The sequence below is a fragment of the Coffea arabica genome, chromosome 10e, assembly GCF_036785885.1.
Source record: "Coffea arabica cultivar ET-39 chromosome 10e, Coffea Arabica ET-39 HiFi, whole genome shotgun sequence".
In the NCBI taxonomy this organism is placed as follows: Eukaryota; Viridiplantae; Streptophyta; class Magnoliopsida; order Gentianales; family Rubiaceae; genus Coffea; species Coffea arabica.
Window position 1 is genome coordinate 11,314,891 of NC_092328.1, and position 14,057 is coordinate 11,328,947.

The 14,057-nt window shown below is 32.5% G+C and overlaps 1 long non-coding RNA gene and 1 other non-coding gene across 2 annotated transcripts; both read right to left on the reverse strand.

Moving 5' to 3' along the window:
• Positions 1-1,120: 1,120 nt before the first annotated feature.
• LOC140015414 (uncharacterized) lies at positions 1,121-1,782 on the reverse strand. Its single transcript, XR_011822061.1, has 2 exons — positions 1,661-1,782; positions 1,121-1,495 (listed from the first exon to the last, which is right to left on the reverse strand). It is a non-coding gene; the product is annotated as an uncharacterized lncRNA (long non-coding RNA).
• A 4,407-nt stretch (positions 1,783-6,189) lies between these two features.
• On the reverse strand, positions 6,190-12,732 carry LOC113712766 (uncharacterized). Its single transcript, XR_003453342.2, has 3 exons — positions 12,390-12,732; positions 7,057-7,163; positions 6,190-6,604 (listed from the first exon to the last, which is right to left on the reverse strand). It is a non-coding gene; the product is annotated as an uncharacterized protein (transcript).
• Between the last annotated feature and the right edge of the window lie 1,325 nt (positions 12,733-14,057).

Consider the following 14,057-nt stretch of genomic DNA (forward strand, 5'->3'; position numbering starts at 1 on the left):
CACGATTTAGGTCTCCCCGTACCCATTATGCATGAATTCCCTAGGTTCATGCATCCACTCTATCATTACGCTTTCATTTTTTCCTCCCATTTGCACACGTACACCTTTTATCCCTCCATTTGCACACGTACACCTTTTATCCCTTCATTTGCACACGTACACCTTTTTATCCCTCCATTTGCACACGAACATTTTTATCGTCACTTGCACACATGTACTTCATATTATCATTTCACACACCGCACCTTGCCCACTCACGTGCACATTTTCACTTACATATTATTGCCTTTTATTACTTTTTTTCAAACTCATGTCCTCACATTGCATACATGCATTCCATTCATTTGCATCCCACTCGCATTATTCGTGACCCCTTCAAAGGATCGTTATTGGGCTTCACAAGTAATGTGATTGGCACCACTCAACCTTTGAAGAGAAATTTCTCCCAATACCCCTAGGTCTAGGGTTTGCATTCATGTAGCGCATCCAAATGTAATAAATTCTTTGGTTAAAACAAGAAAATCTTTGATTAAATCAACGCAACTAGCCTTGGCTAGGTCGAAGGGGTGCCTTGGATTTTTATCCTTGCCTTCCCCTTCGTCAAATGTGACTCCCGAATCTTTTTCTTTGTTTGCGTGGACTAGGAGTCGTTCAAAAGGGTTTCTTACTTTTTTTTTCCTTAAAAAATTCACTTTTTGGGTGACTTGGTACACCCTAACTCTATACCAAGTGGCGACTCCATTTTCATATAAAAAGCCCTTTTTGAACTATTTTTCTTGGGTCAAATCGTCGCATTTTCAAAAGTCCCATTTAGACCCATTTTCTTTTAAATCACGATTCATTTTTCAATCACACAAAATACATCTTTCTCAAACCATTTATTTATTTATTTCATCAAAAAATGGGGCGCGACAGAATGAATTGTCAAGTTCTTGAAACTTTTTGCACTCATCTCTCTCCTGCGTACATATTTCTTGGAGAATTATAATTTTCGAGTTGTAATCAATTATTCCAGTTGATGTACCACTGATTTGGTTATGTATGGCATATTGCTTCTTCTAACAAAATTTACTTCACATTCACCACCGGCAATTCTCTATCTGCATATTTCATTCTTCCATTTACTGAATAGAAATCTGTAATTGAATATGATTCACTATCTCATGAACAACTGATATACTACATAGATATCTTCCACGTTCATGGAAACTGGAATGCAATCTAAAAGGACAATTATTACCCATTATTTAGTACTGGTATAGTATATTATATCAGTCTAGTTTACAAACCCCAACCATGGAATTAATTTAGCTGCAATATTGTGAAGTTCCATCAGCAAGATGAAGAGTGCAGCCCTTTGGGGCCAAACAACAATTGCACCTTGGGGGCAGCTTTGTTTCCGAGTTACCGCAGGTCATGTACTCCACATCTAAGCAATATTGTGGGCAAGCCTCGACAACCTTGACTTCCACATTGGAACCTAGAAGAATCATTCCTGTTTTCCATAGACAAATCAATTATTCATGAATATCATCCTTGTAAAAGATGAAAAATGCTGGAACTTGTTTAGATGGGATGAATACATTTAATTCTTTTTATTTTTTAACATTGCCCTCACAGTTTAATTAACTCGTCTATAAAAGAATATAATTGCACATACCGCACAAAAGAATAGACATTACACCATTAATCCTGCTGATTGCCATGATTCCTTGTCTTCCAAAACCTTGCTTTAATTTGAAATTGCTGGGGCTTATGCCTAGGCATTTATAGGGACTGAAGAAGAATAAAAAGTGAGAGTCGTGACTGAATAGCTATTAGGTGCAATTTTTTTCAAATGCCACATTTATTGACTGGACTAACTTTTTCTTCTTTGGCAACTGCACTCAATTTGTCGAAGTCATTGGATTGCATCCAATTTAAGATCTGACTGTTGATCATCATTTAGAGCGTTAGGTGCCTGAGTTAAAGACTTGGGTGGCGGTCGTACGCAGCAGTCAGTGGGGACCTTGTTGCCGACTAATTTTGATGCATGCCTACTAGAAGTGTCAAAATGAGAGGGTTGGGTGAATTTGGATGAATCATTGGATAATAAATATAATTGGATCAATTTATTTATTTGTATTATCACGTTCATTTAGTTTTACATTAATTTGTACTATCACATTCATTCGGTTTTTGCTTTCATTTGTACTATCACAGTTCTAAACATTTTTCGGTTTTGCATTCGTTCGTACTATCACTAATTTTGATGAATTTATAAAAAATTATGAAATAAGTACAATAACCAAAAATCTACAAGACAATTTCACTTACCAGTCCAGACAGTAAATTATGTCTTAAAATGGGGACATCACATTCGAAGTCCACCGCAAGACTAAGTGCAATAAATGCTAATCTATTAGCTTATCCATGCAGAAATATTTGACTTCCTGTATCTTGTTAGTATCGAAATGAATAGAATAAAACAAGTCGAGATTCTAATGATGGAAAAACTTGCAATGTATTCAAAATGTATTCTTTAGGACTAGAAATTTCGTTCACAAGAGAGACCAAATTTATCATGAGGATATATCATAAGGTAGGATTGCTATTTAAGCACTTTGATCCTGTTTGGATTGCTATTTTTTGAAATTTTTTTTAAAAAAATATACTATAACGATTTGATATATGTGAAAAAAAAAGTGACTGAAAAATGTGTTCACGAAAACGTATAAAATTTTTTTTTTGTGGAAAATGGCTTTCCAAACTTAGTGTTTGTTTAAGTCCTTAAGATCTTAAAGTTGGATGTATCCTTTCAAATATTCTAAGGTCTAAGAAATTTTTTTTTTTTTTTTGAGAAAATAAGGGCTAAGATTAAGATTGATTCAAGGTAACTTTTGTCAAATCATACATTAATGATGACCTCCAGGTAAAAAATCTTGACATGATAACTCTTGAATGCCTTGACAGGTTTGAATTCATCACTTTGAATTATTGTTGGACTCAAAAGTCTTATTTGGAGTTAAATGTGCTTTTCCTCAAGTCACAAGGGGATTTTCTTAATTTCTGTTTTATTCTCTTTACATAGAAATTGAAGAATCTAACGGGACTATTGCTGAATTATTGTGCTTTTCACTCCTAGGTAGGCATATGAAGTTCTTCAGATACAGTGTTGAATTTGAAGGCAAAGCTATCATTCCACACACACAGAAAAAAGTGGTAATTTAGCACTCTAATGGTTGAACATTTTCGTTCTAATTTTGTTCTAAACGATTCATTTCTTCATTGAGGAGAAGTTATTCTAGTGAAGAAGAAATTTCCTAAATCTGAACACTTCTGTTGACACATTCAAGTAGTAAGAGTTATTAGATTTGGGATTCCTTAGATCCATCTTATTAGATTTCACATGACATTTGGGTTTGAATCAGTTTATTAGTAGATTGGAAGAAAATAAGCAGTGCAATTGGAAGCATACACAAATGATTTTGGAGCTATATGTGTTTTACTTTTGATATTTTTAGAATTTCACAATGTAATATTCTATAGATTTTTTTAGATTTGTAGTATCTAGTATTTATTTTTCAGATATGTTTATATCTATCTATGATTGATATAATGTTTGCCATCAGTACAGATTTAATCAAATGATGATGTTTGTTTTTGTTTGTATCTTTCCATTAATTGCCTTCAAACTATCTGACCAAACAAATCCTTAGGAAGCTGCTTCCAGCTTCAAAAAATTATAAAATGCGCAAAAGTCAAATATGTAATTTCTCTTTTCATAACTGTTCATTTTTAATTTGTCATTCTGAAGTAAGCAATATTCTTGGTAAAGAAGAAAACAATCTTAAAAATGAGAAGGCAAAGCCGTGTTCTAAACTTCTTCCCTTCAATGATCTCATGCAGATTTTGAATTCAAGACAAATACTTTGACCTGAGCAAAATTTGGTGTTTCATTTATATATTCACAGTTGGCAAGAGACAAAATGAACCTCGATTGTCAACAACTGTTTTAAGAGATTATGTGATGTGATAGGGATTGGAGCAATTACTAGTTCCGATGGATTTCAATTTATTAGAATTAAATAGAAGATTCTCTATTTATTTAGCAATTATGAATTCCTAAAACATTTTACATATTAAAATTGTTCATGATGTGTTTGACAGTATGATTGGTATTGAAAATTTTTTATCAAATGTAACAATGTTTTGATATTCAATTAAAATAATTTTAGAATTCGTTACAATATACACAAATGTTTCACATTTTAATTAATTTAATTTAATTTATCTCACATAGAATAAAAGGTTTCAGAATGAATTGATATATAAATTTGATGATCTAAGCACATAATAACAACAAACTAATGATATGTTGAGAATATTTTCTAGTTTTCTGATAGTATGGAAATAGATGTGTAAGCAACTACATAGAGGAAATCAAAATATAGATATAAATAAATAACCAACTCGTCCAGTATGTTGTCATTGCTTGATTTGGAAAAGCCATCTACGTTAAGGGCAAGGAAAAAAATAACCACATTTTCCTACCAAAAAAGAAAAAAAAATCCTTTTTTTGAAGAACTTATTTTTCCAATAGTTTGGGTAATAGAGAAACCAGGATATTAAATCAAACAAAAGCCTATACTAATTTGAACTGGATCGTCTGCACTCATTGAATCTTATTTTGTGCTTTTAATTTTTATTTTGAATGCTTTGCACCCTAATGTTATCAAGGTATCGCAAACCTCCCCCTCAACTTATATTGTTAATGAAAGTAAAATAAGTTAGGTGTCTTTAAAACTCTCCTTTTCAATATTTCTCTCTTTTTCAATATTTTTTAGGATTGATGCTAATTTTTAATATGAACTGAATAGGGATGGTGTGCTAGCATATCATATTCGTATATTCAAATTTTAGCTACTTAATTGAAATACTAAAAACCCTTTACTTTACACAAAATTCCTGTTAAAATTTTGGAAGAACAAACACCACCCAAAAATGGGAATGGGATTTTGTTGAGTCAGCTTTCCACAAGTCAGATCTCCCCTTAGGTGTTGTGGGATTGTAGACAGACTAACTTGATGCTGCACACATGCTTCACCTTAAGAAAATAACGATTCTTTATCAGTACAAATTGACTCAATCGGCAAGAATAGACCACTTTTTCACAACAAATCGTGTGTTCAAATCCCGTTGCCGATATAAGAACTGTGTTGGTGAGTGATTTATAAAAACCTCTATAAACGATCTATGATTTCAGAGGTATACCTTGACCCGTGATAGTGATCGGAATAGAACCCACACAAATAGTTTCTTACCAAAAAAAAAACCTTAAGAAATTGGGCATGGGCTGCTCATGCTTCAAATTGAAGTGGTGAAGTGGATGATTGCATATGGAAACACTACAAGGTTATGCTTTTTCTGAATTAGTACAGCAATATACAAAATAAGAAAAAAAATGCCAGAGGATAGAACTCTAGAGTTATTTCAGTCAAGTTCTTAATTCACATGGCCATGTACTTTGACATACACACAAATATTTCCCAAATGAGTAACACACACTTTCAGGTACACACATCATCTCACACACCAAATCCGTCTCAAACACAATTACATACATTTTTTAGTCCACACCTTCAAACATAGCCCTCTATACATCTCTGACTGACAGACACACAGAACACAAATTTTTTCATCTCTCAAATACGCATTCTTTCACACATAAGCAAATACTCTCTCTCCAACATAGACTGAAAGACTTATTAATATTAGAGAGTAATATTTAAGATTCTAATTTCGTATAAAACAAAATAAAACATTTCTATAAATTTGTGCACTAATACACGTGGAATTAGATTATTTAAATTCAGTACTTGAGTTTAATTGACTGTCAAAGAAGTGGGATTTTAAGTTTGTAGCAAGTTAATATTAGCACTTAATTTTCAATCTCTAGATCTCTTTTTTCAAATTTTGGTATAATCAAGCTCTGGCTCAGTGCTTCCCTTTTTTGAGGTGCTACTCCACAAAAGTTCAGTCTTACTCTTCAATTTAGGCTTTACTGAGACGTGTTACAACCAAAACATACAACTAGATAGTATTCTTCTCAAGGAAAGGAAAAAATAAAAGCCAAACAAATTGAGTATTCCTATTCGACGTCAATGCTCATCCTAGTGCCTATTTCGTCATGTATCGAATAGGATCACATTCTTGTATAAATTATTCAACTTTCATTGAGTAACATATTTTCAAAAGTGGATGCACGCTTAAATATTTTTATATATGTAATAAAACAGTAGTAAACAGAACATGGATATGAAACAATTACATTGCTAGATGGCCCCATTTATTGGAAAATTCTAAGGGATCACAAGATTGCAGCCCATTTCTAGAAGTTCTTGAGTCCATTTCTGATCAAAGGCTCATCAGCTTGCAGTACAGATCACAGTCCCATCAGCCCGAAAAAGCTTGCAACCTGGTTTGGCCAAGCAACAGTTGCACACTGGGCCAAGTTTCTTGTAAGGTGCAGGTGGGCAAGTCATATAAGCTACTTCTGCGTAGCAGAAGAATGGGCATACTTTTGCACTTGCATGTTCCGGCTTCAATCCAAGTAGAATTGTTGCTGTTTCAATTCAAATCACAAGTATTAATTTAAGTTGTTAATCCCCGTTATTGCAAGAGTTATTTTCCAAGTACAAAGGCCAGTTAATATGAGCATCTGCTTTCTCGCATGGTGGAATTATGTATCTTACTGATTATACTTACATATGAACTTTTGTACTACTTTTTATATGCAACTTCCAGTTCAACTGTGAAATGCATCATGCATGCCATGCTTTTGTGTTGAATTATAGCAAACTTAGAGGAAAGATTTAATGTCAAATGAAATTATGTACTTCACTTTAGCAGATGAAGTAGAAATTGATTTTGCAAACCGACAAAGAAACCATATTATAGATAGCAAATAATTAATTGCGCCTTCATCTCAATCAACAAAATACATACCAAAGTATTAATCTCATGATATGATCATATGAATCAACAGTATATCACACACAAGATGATAGAACGTACCGCAAAGCAGGAGAGTGATTACTCCAACTTTTGTACCAGCCATGGCTTGGTGAATACGCAACAAAGGTGAGCAATGGTATTTATAGCACAGGGGGCCACAACCAACACTACATAAACACATAAAAATAGTCAAGTCCTCTTCCGCATTAGAATAAGGTTTTGGAGTAGCTATGAATTGGTCAATTTGGTGCCTACTCTTTTTTTTTTTTTTTTCGACAGAGTGGGGTGTTCGGGTCAAATCCGTAAAGGCGGCCCGACTAATCCCCACTCCGGCCCGGTCCAGCGCCCCAACCAGACCTAGCACGTTAGATGCACGGCGAACTGATGTTGCTGCCTACTCAAATTCAGCAAAACAACGTAGAACATGATAGGTAGCTGGAAGTGGGATTTCGTGCTACTTAAAAGGTTTTCATATTTAGTGGGACTTTCATATTTTAATCAACGGTCTGTCTAGCGAAGGCACTCATTAAGATGTATTTTATGTATTATATTTTTAAAAATATAAGATTAATTAAAAAACATATAAATGCAAGAAAATTAATTAGAAAAAGTGTATAAATGCAAGAGAGAGTAGTAATTGTTATTGTGTATATACATGGTAAGTTAGATGAAATGTAGGTGTATTAACGAGTACCCTATGGGCACTATTAGAAAAACCCTTCAATCAATAGTCAGCATTTAAAGTTAGTTCAAATTCATTTTTAATACTTCCTTTGTCCCACTTTGATCATTTGAATTTTTTTTACATAATTTAAGAAAAATTAGTTAACTTTATTGAAAAAATAAATCTAGCCTCCTGTCTTTCAAAAATACCTGAGAATGACATTTGCATTAATTACAACAACAATACTGATGAAAAGTCCACCATTCAAGGCATGAATCGGGGCAATTATTGAATAAAGTAAATTATATTCACTAATAACAAAATATATCAAATAAGAATATTTTAAAGAAGTTAAAAGTTAATTATGTTCTTTAATTGAAAAGTGGACTATAATTGGGATGATTAAAAAAACGATACTATCAAAATAAGATGGGGAGAATATGAAGGTTTGGCGGTACAGTTGAAATTAGGTGCAGTTTATTGAATTTCTTCCAACATTAGATTGTACATTTTTATATATTTCATGTTCAGTTGGTGTATGTAAACAAATTCATTTGTATAACAAATTTAGATGAATTTATATCAAATTATGTAATAAGTACAATTGCGACAATCTCACTTACCTGTCCCGATTGTAAATTGTCTTGATATGTGGACATCACATTCAAAGTCCACCACAAGACTTCTTTTTCTTTTTTTTCTTTTTTTTGTGAAGGAAGTCCACCGCAAGACTAAGTGCAATAAATGTTAATCTATGAGCTTATCCATGCAGAAATATTTGACTTCTTGTATCTTGTTAGTATCGAAATGAATACAGTAAAACCAGTGGACTAACATCGACACGTGACAGCCGTTATACGAAGTCAAGCTCTAGTGATGATAAAAATTGCAATGTATTCAAAATGTATTCTTTATGACTAGAAATTTCGTTCACATGAGAAACCAAATTTATCATGAGGATACATCATGTGGGTGGATTTATCTTCCAAGCACTACACTATTTAAGCACCTTGATTAAGTCCTCAAGATCTTAAAGTTCTGTGTGTCTTTTAAAACATTCTGAGGCCTAAGGATTTTTTCCTTTTTTAATTGCCAAACTAAGGGCTAAGTTTGAGCCGAGGTAAATTTTGTCAAAGTCTGCGTTAATAATGACCTCCAGATAAAAAATCTTGTCACGTTAACTCTTGAATGCCTTGATAGAGTAGATTTTATTACAATAATCAACTTTAGTAGTTTGAAATTGCTGATCACTCTATAGGTTTGAATTCATCATTTTGAATTATTGTTGGACTCAAAAGTCTTATTTGGAGTTAAATGTACTTTCCCTCAAGTCACAAGGGGATTTTCTTAGTTTCTTTCTGATTCTCTTTACATAGAAATTGAGGCGGCTAACGGGCCCAGTGCTGAATTATTGTGCTCTTCACTACCAGGTAGGCAAATGAAGTTTTTCAGAAACAGTTTTGAATTTGAAGGCAAAGCTTATGGCTCCACAAAAATAAAATAAAAAAGAGGTAATTTATTGCTCTAATAGTCAAACATTTTGTTCTAATTTTGTTTTAAATGATTCATTTCTTCATTGAGGACAAGTTATTCTAGTGAAGAAGAAATTTCCTAAATCTGAAGAGTTCTGTTGACACATTTAAGTAGTAAGAGTTACTAGATCTAGGATTTCTTAGATCTTGTCAGGTCTCATTTTAACATTTGAATTTGAATCAATTTATTAATAAATCTAGGAGAAAACAAGTATTGTGCTAAGAAGCATATATAGATGATTTTGGAGCTATACATGTTTTATCTTTCTTAGATCTTGTGGCTGTCGCGCCCCATTTTTTGAAAATAAAATAAATTTATAGGTTATTGAAAAATTTTGAGTTTATTTGAAAATGATGAGTGAAAAATGAGTTTTTTATTTTAGAGAATAAACAAAAAGAAAAATGGCCTAAAATGGGACTTAAAAAGTGCGACAATTTTGGCCCAAAATAATAGTCTAAAAATGGTTTTTAGAAAAAAAAAAAAAAAAAAAAAGGAGTCACTACTTGGTATTGAATTAAGATGTACCAAATCACCCAAAATATATTTTTTTAAATAATAAAAAAATGAATAAATCCCTGTTTAGACGACTCCAAGTTTTCGAAAAACAAGAGAAAAAAATTCGGAAGCCACGGTTGAAAAAAGGGAAGGCAAAGATTTGATAGAATCAAACCTAAGACACCCTTTCAACCTAACCAAAACTAGTTGCGAGATTTAGTCAAAAATTTTCTTAATCTAATCTATAAAACTTATCACATTTAGATGTTTTTACATGGATGCAAATGTAGACCTAATGGATATCGAGAGGGTCGAAATATCTCTTCAAAGTTTAATTAGTACAAATCACATTAATTATGATACCCAAAAATGATTTTTAGAAGAGATCACAAATATGCAAAAATGAGACTCGAAGAAAAGAAGAACTATAATATATAGCTCTACATGACCTAAAGGAGAGAAATGCAATATAATGGATACGGAGGACTAAGATTCGTGACTCAATTTTCCTTTTTATAGAGGGAATAAGAGCGTGCTAAGGTTAAAAGCCACACTCGTTGATTTCCTATATTTGAAAGGTAACTCATATTACCTACGCAAGCAAATGAACTAACCTATTTCTAATTTTTGAAAATAAAATACAATTCTAAATGTCATGTTTCACGTACATAGGGATAAGGGAGATAATAGATAGAGGAAATATCATGCAAAATGAAAAAATATCCTAAAAATGAAAAACAAGTATGAAATGCAATGAATGTCATGCAAAGAATGTGAATCTAGCGCGAAAATACCCTAAAGGGTCTAACATTGGATTAGTTCATTTCTACAAGTCTTCACCAGTATTGGACTAGTGAGAAATCGAGGAGAAAAGTCACAACTAACGTTGGACTAGTGTGGTGACGTCATGCATTTATTATAACTAAATAAATCATATAAAATATAATTAAAGCAAGTAAACATATAATGCACATAGAACACATAACGCATAGGCATAATTTCTAGATGCAAAACCCTAGTGAAAGTGAATAAGCATGCAAGCACACAAGCAAATAAATACAAATAAAAGCCTAACTATTATATTCGATACCCTAACTACAATTTAAGGGGAAATTTTTAAAATAATAACCTAATTATTACATTTATCTAACTAATTACATTTTTGACAAAATTAAAACCTATCTATTACTTAGCCTAGCTAAAAACATTTCTTGAGCACCTATCTATTATAATTTGGCATTTAAATGTCTCTCAAATAATCATAAAAAATAAATAAAACTTAAAATGAATGATTAAAAGAAAAAGCACTCAAAACATGCAATTACATATAAAAACACATTGGAGCACATAAAAGAATTTAAAATAATAAAAGAGGTTACCTCCCTTAAAGTCGTGGTTAAATGGGGTGAAAGTTTTCCTATTTATGCTCTAAAATCAACAAAATGATCAAGGTACCAATTTAATTATATAAAAAAAATAAAATAACCATGAAAATCTACCAATTAAAGCATTTAAATGAAGTATAATTAACAATTAAAGAAGATAAACAACTTATATTTAAGAAATCAAAACTGTGAGGGACTTAATTGCAAAATTAAAGAAAGGTTTTTAGGTCAAACTAGCATTATTACAAAGATTAGGGGTTAAAATCAAAGAAAAATAAAGTTTAGGGACCAAAATAAAAATACATTAGAGGCCTAATTGAAATATAGCCAAAGTTGTCAGGGCTAAAGTATAATTACTTAAGAATACAGGGACTGGACTGCAATTCTCGGATCTGATTTTTGAGGTAAAAAGCTGATGGCCATTTTTATTTCTTCTTGTGGGCTGAAAACCCCTGGCACAACAGAAAATCCAAGGAAAAAATAATGGGCCAGCCCGTCATCTTTGACCAAACAAACCCAACCAAAAAGGCTAGGTTTTGGCCTCTCAAGCCCATGTCAAAACCCAGAAAATTAACTAACATCTATTTACCAAAAGCCCAAAGAAAACATGAACCCAAATATAAAAACTAAACTTTCTTACAAAACCCAACAAGATAAAATTATTTAACACTAATTATATCCTAAAACCCAGAATTAATCTACCAAAAAAATACTTAAAATATAAAAAGAGGATTAAAACTTAAAAGGGGCAAAATTAGTTCAATTTTTCCAGATTTTGGGCCATAATAAAGTTAGACAAAAGTTAGGGGGTCAAAATAAAACTTTCAGAAATTATCATGCAAAACTTTCGAAGTCATCTTCTGCAACTTTCTAGGAAGACCTCCTCCTCAACAAACATTGAAAGCTCTATGGTTAAGCCTTTTTCAGTGACTTTTGAAATAGTTTTTCACATAAAAATGATTTTTACAACATCAAAAGCATGCTTAAAGCTTTAAACAAGATCCCAATCAGTATAAATATCAATCAAAATCAAATTTGTAGTCCAAGAACAAGGTTGCAAGTTTCATAACATGTCTACATCAAACATCAAACCAAAACTCTCATGAGACCCTATTAAAACGTATAAACAAAAAAAAAAAATCAAGGGGTCCTTCCACACCCAAGGGTTGGAACATTAAGAAAAAGTTGAGATTTTTAATCTATTAAACAAGTTTTTGTTACATTTGCCCATTAAAGGAACCCAGCATGGCGAGGAAATCTCAGAAAACCGCATTCCAACGAAACAAATAAAGGGGCCAAAGTTTAGGAACATCTACCTGGGTATATTGGTCAAAAATGAATCAAAACGAACGGATTTTGAGGCTGCAAATTTGATTTCAAACTCCAAGAACTTTAGATACTAGGGTTGGTTTTCTCCCAACTTTGGCGTCGAATTTGGTAGCCCTAAAGTTGTTTTCTCACGAAATCTTCAACATGAAAGTTCTTCTCCTACGTCTATAGGGTATGTAGAAAAACCGAATCAATGAAAAAAAAAGCTAAAATGAAGGAGAAAATGGCATCCAAATAGGGCTGCTCGAACAGCCCTGCTTTTTTTGCAGAATTTTTTTTCCTCTCTCTCTCGTTTCTCTCTTTTGCTGTTTTTTTCTTTCTTCCGCCGCCTCTCCCTTTTCTATTCCCTCTTTCTGTCCTTGCTAAATGGCTGCATTTGGAGCCTTTTATAGGAACAAAAACCTTTCCCCCAACCCTAGAAATGATGGTGCAGATTTTGCTACATTTTCTGGCCTATTTTGGGCCATTAGATTAGCTTTAATCCAGATTATTCTTGGTGTTTTAGATCAATGCCGAGTGGTTTTGTACTGGAGTGATTGAATGGAGGAAAAAACGGAAGAAAAATGAGTGGAAATGGCCAAGAAATGTTGCTACAATATCTGTACCTTGGTATTGATTTTGATATTGAATTTTTTTGGTTTTTTTTCTTTTCCAGAATTTGATATTGATTTTTTTGGTTTTTTTTCTTTTTTCATCTTTTCTTTTTTTCTTTTCTATCTAATTTTCAAAAAAGAATTGAAAAGTGATTTTCTTAAGAAAATAAACAAAAGAAACTAAAATAAATAAAATTTAAACAAACTAAAAAAAAGAACAAAAATAGGAATAAAAATGGAGGAAAAGATAAAATGATAAAATTTTGGTGTCTATAGTGGCTATATAGCTGATTTGATTGTATATCTCCCATTTTTAGGAAAGTTATTTTTCTAGTAAAATGGCCAATTAATGTAAGTACAAATGCTTAATGAATAATAATGCAATTTACGTGTATGCTTATTTAGTACCTGTGTTTTTTTCTTTGAAATATACCCACACAATTCTTATCACTAGTGAATGATAATCAATGGAATCAAATTAAGCACCCCCAAGTAGGCTAGCCTATTCTCTCTCTTCCCACTTGTTCTCTCTCCTTTTCTCTACTCTCTCTGCTGTTTTTCCTCTATAGTAAGGAGATCTTCAAGCCACAAGGCCTTTAGCCTGGTGGTCACTACCAGTCTTGGTGGGATGGGAGGTCAAGGATTCAATCCGTGTCTCCCACCAATTGCTACTTCATGTGGCAGTCTTAATTGGTTTTTTTCGATGGAGTCTCTACTCGAATCAAGTCTCTCTCCCCTTCTCCCTAGATTAGACTAGATTAGGTTATACGAATTCTACCGTTGCGACAAAAAAAAGAGTAAGGAGATCTTGGCCTTAGTTAAGGTCTCTCTTCCACTTCCTCTGTTTTTGCTTTATGTTTAATAAAGTCTCACTTAGAATATTTTAGTGAAAGTTTACTCTCTCCTAGTATTTATTAGTGAGAGTTTTCTTCTCTCCTAAACTATTCTAATGAGAGTTTTTTGTTTAGTTTTTTTGTTATTTTTCCTCAGATCTAATATTTTTTCAAATCCATATGTGATCACTTGTCGAGAGTGTCAAAAATTAATTGCTGAATTTTCAAA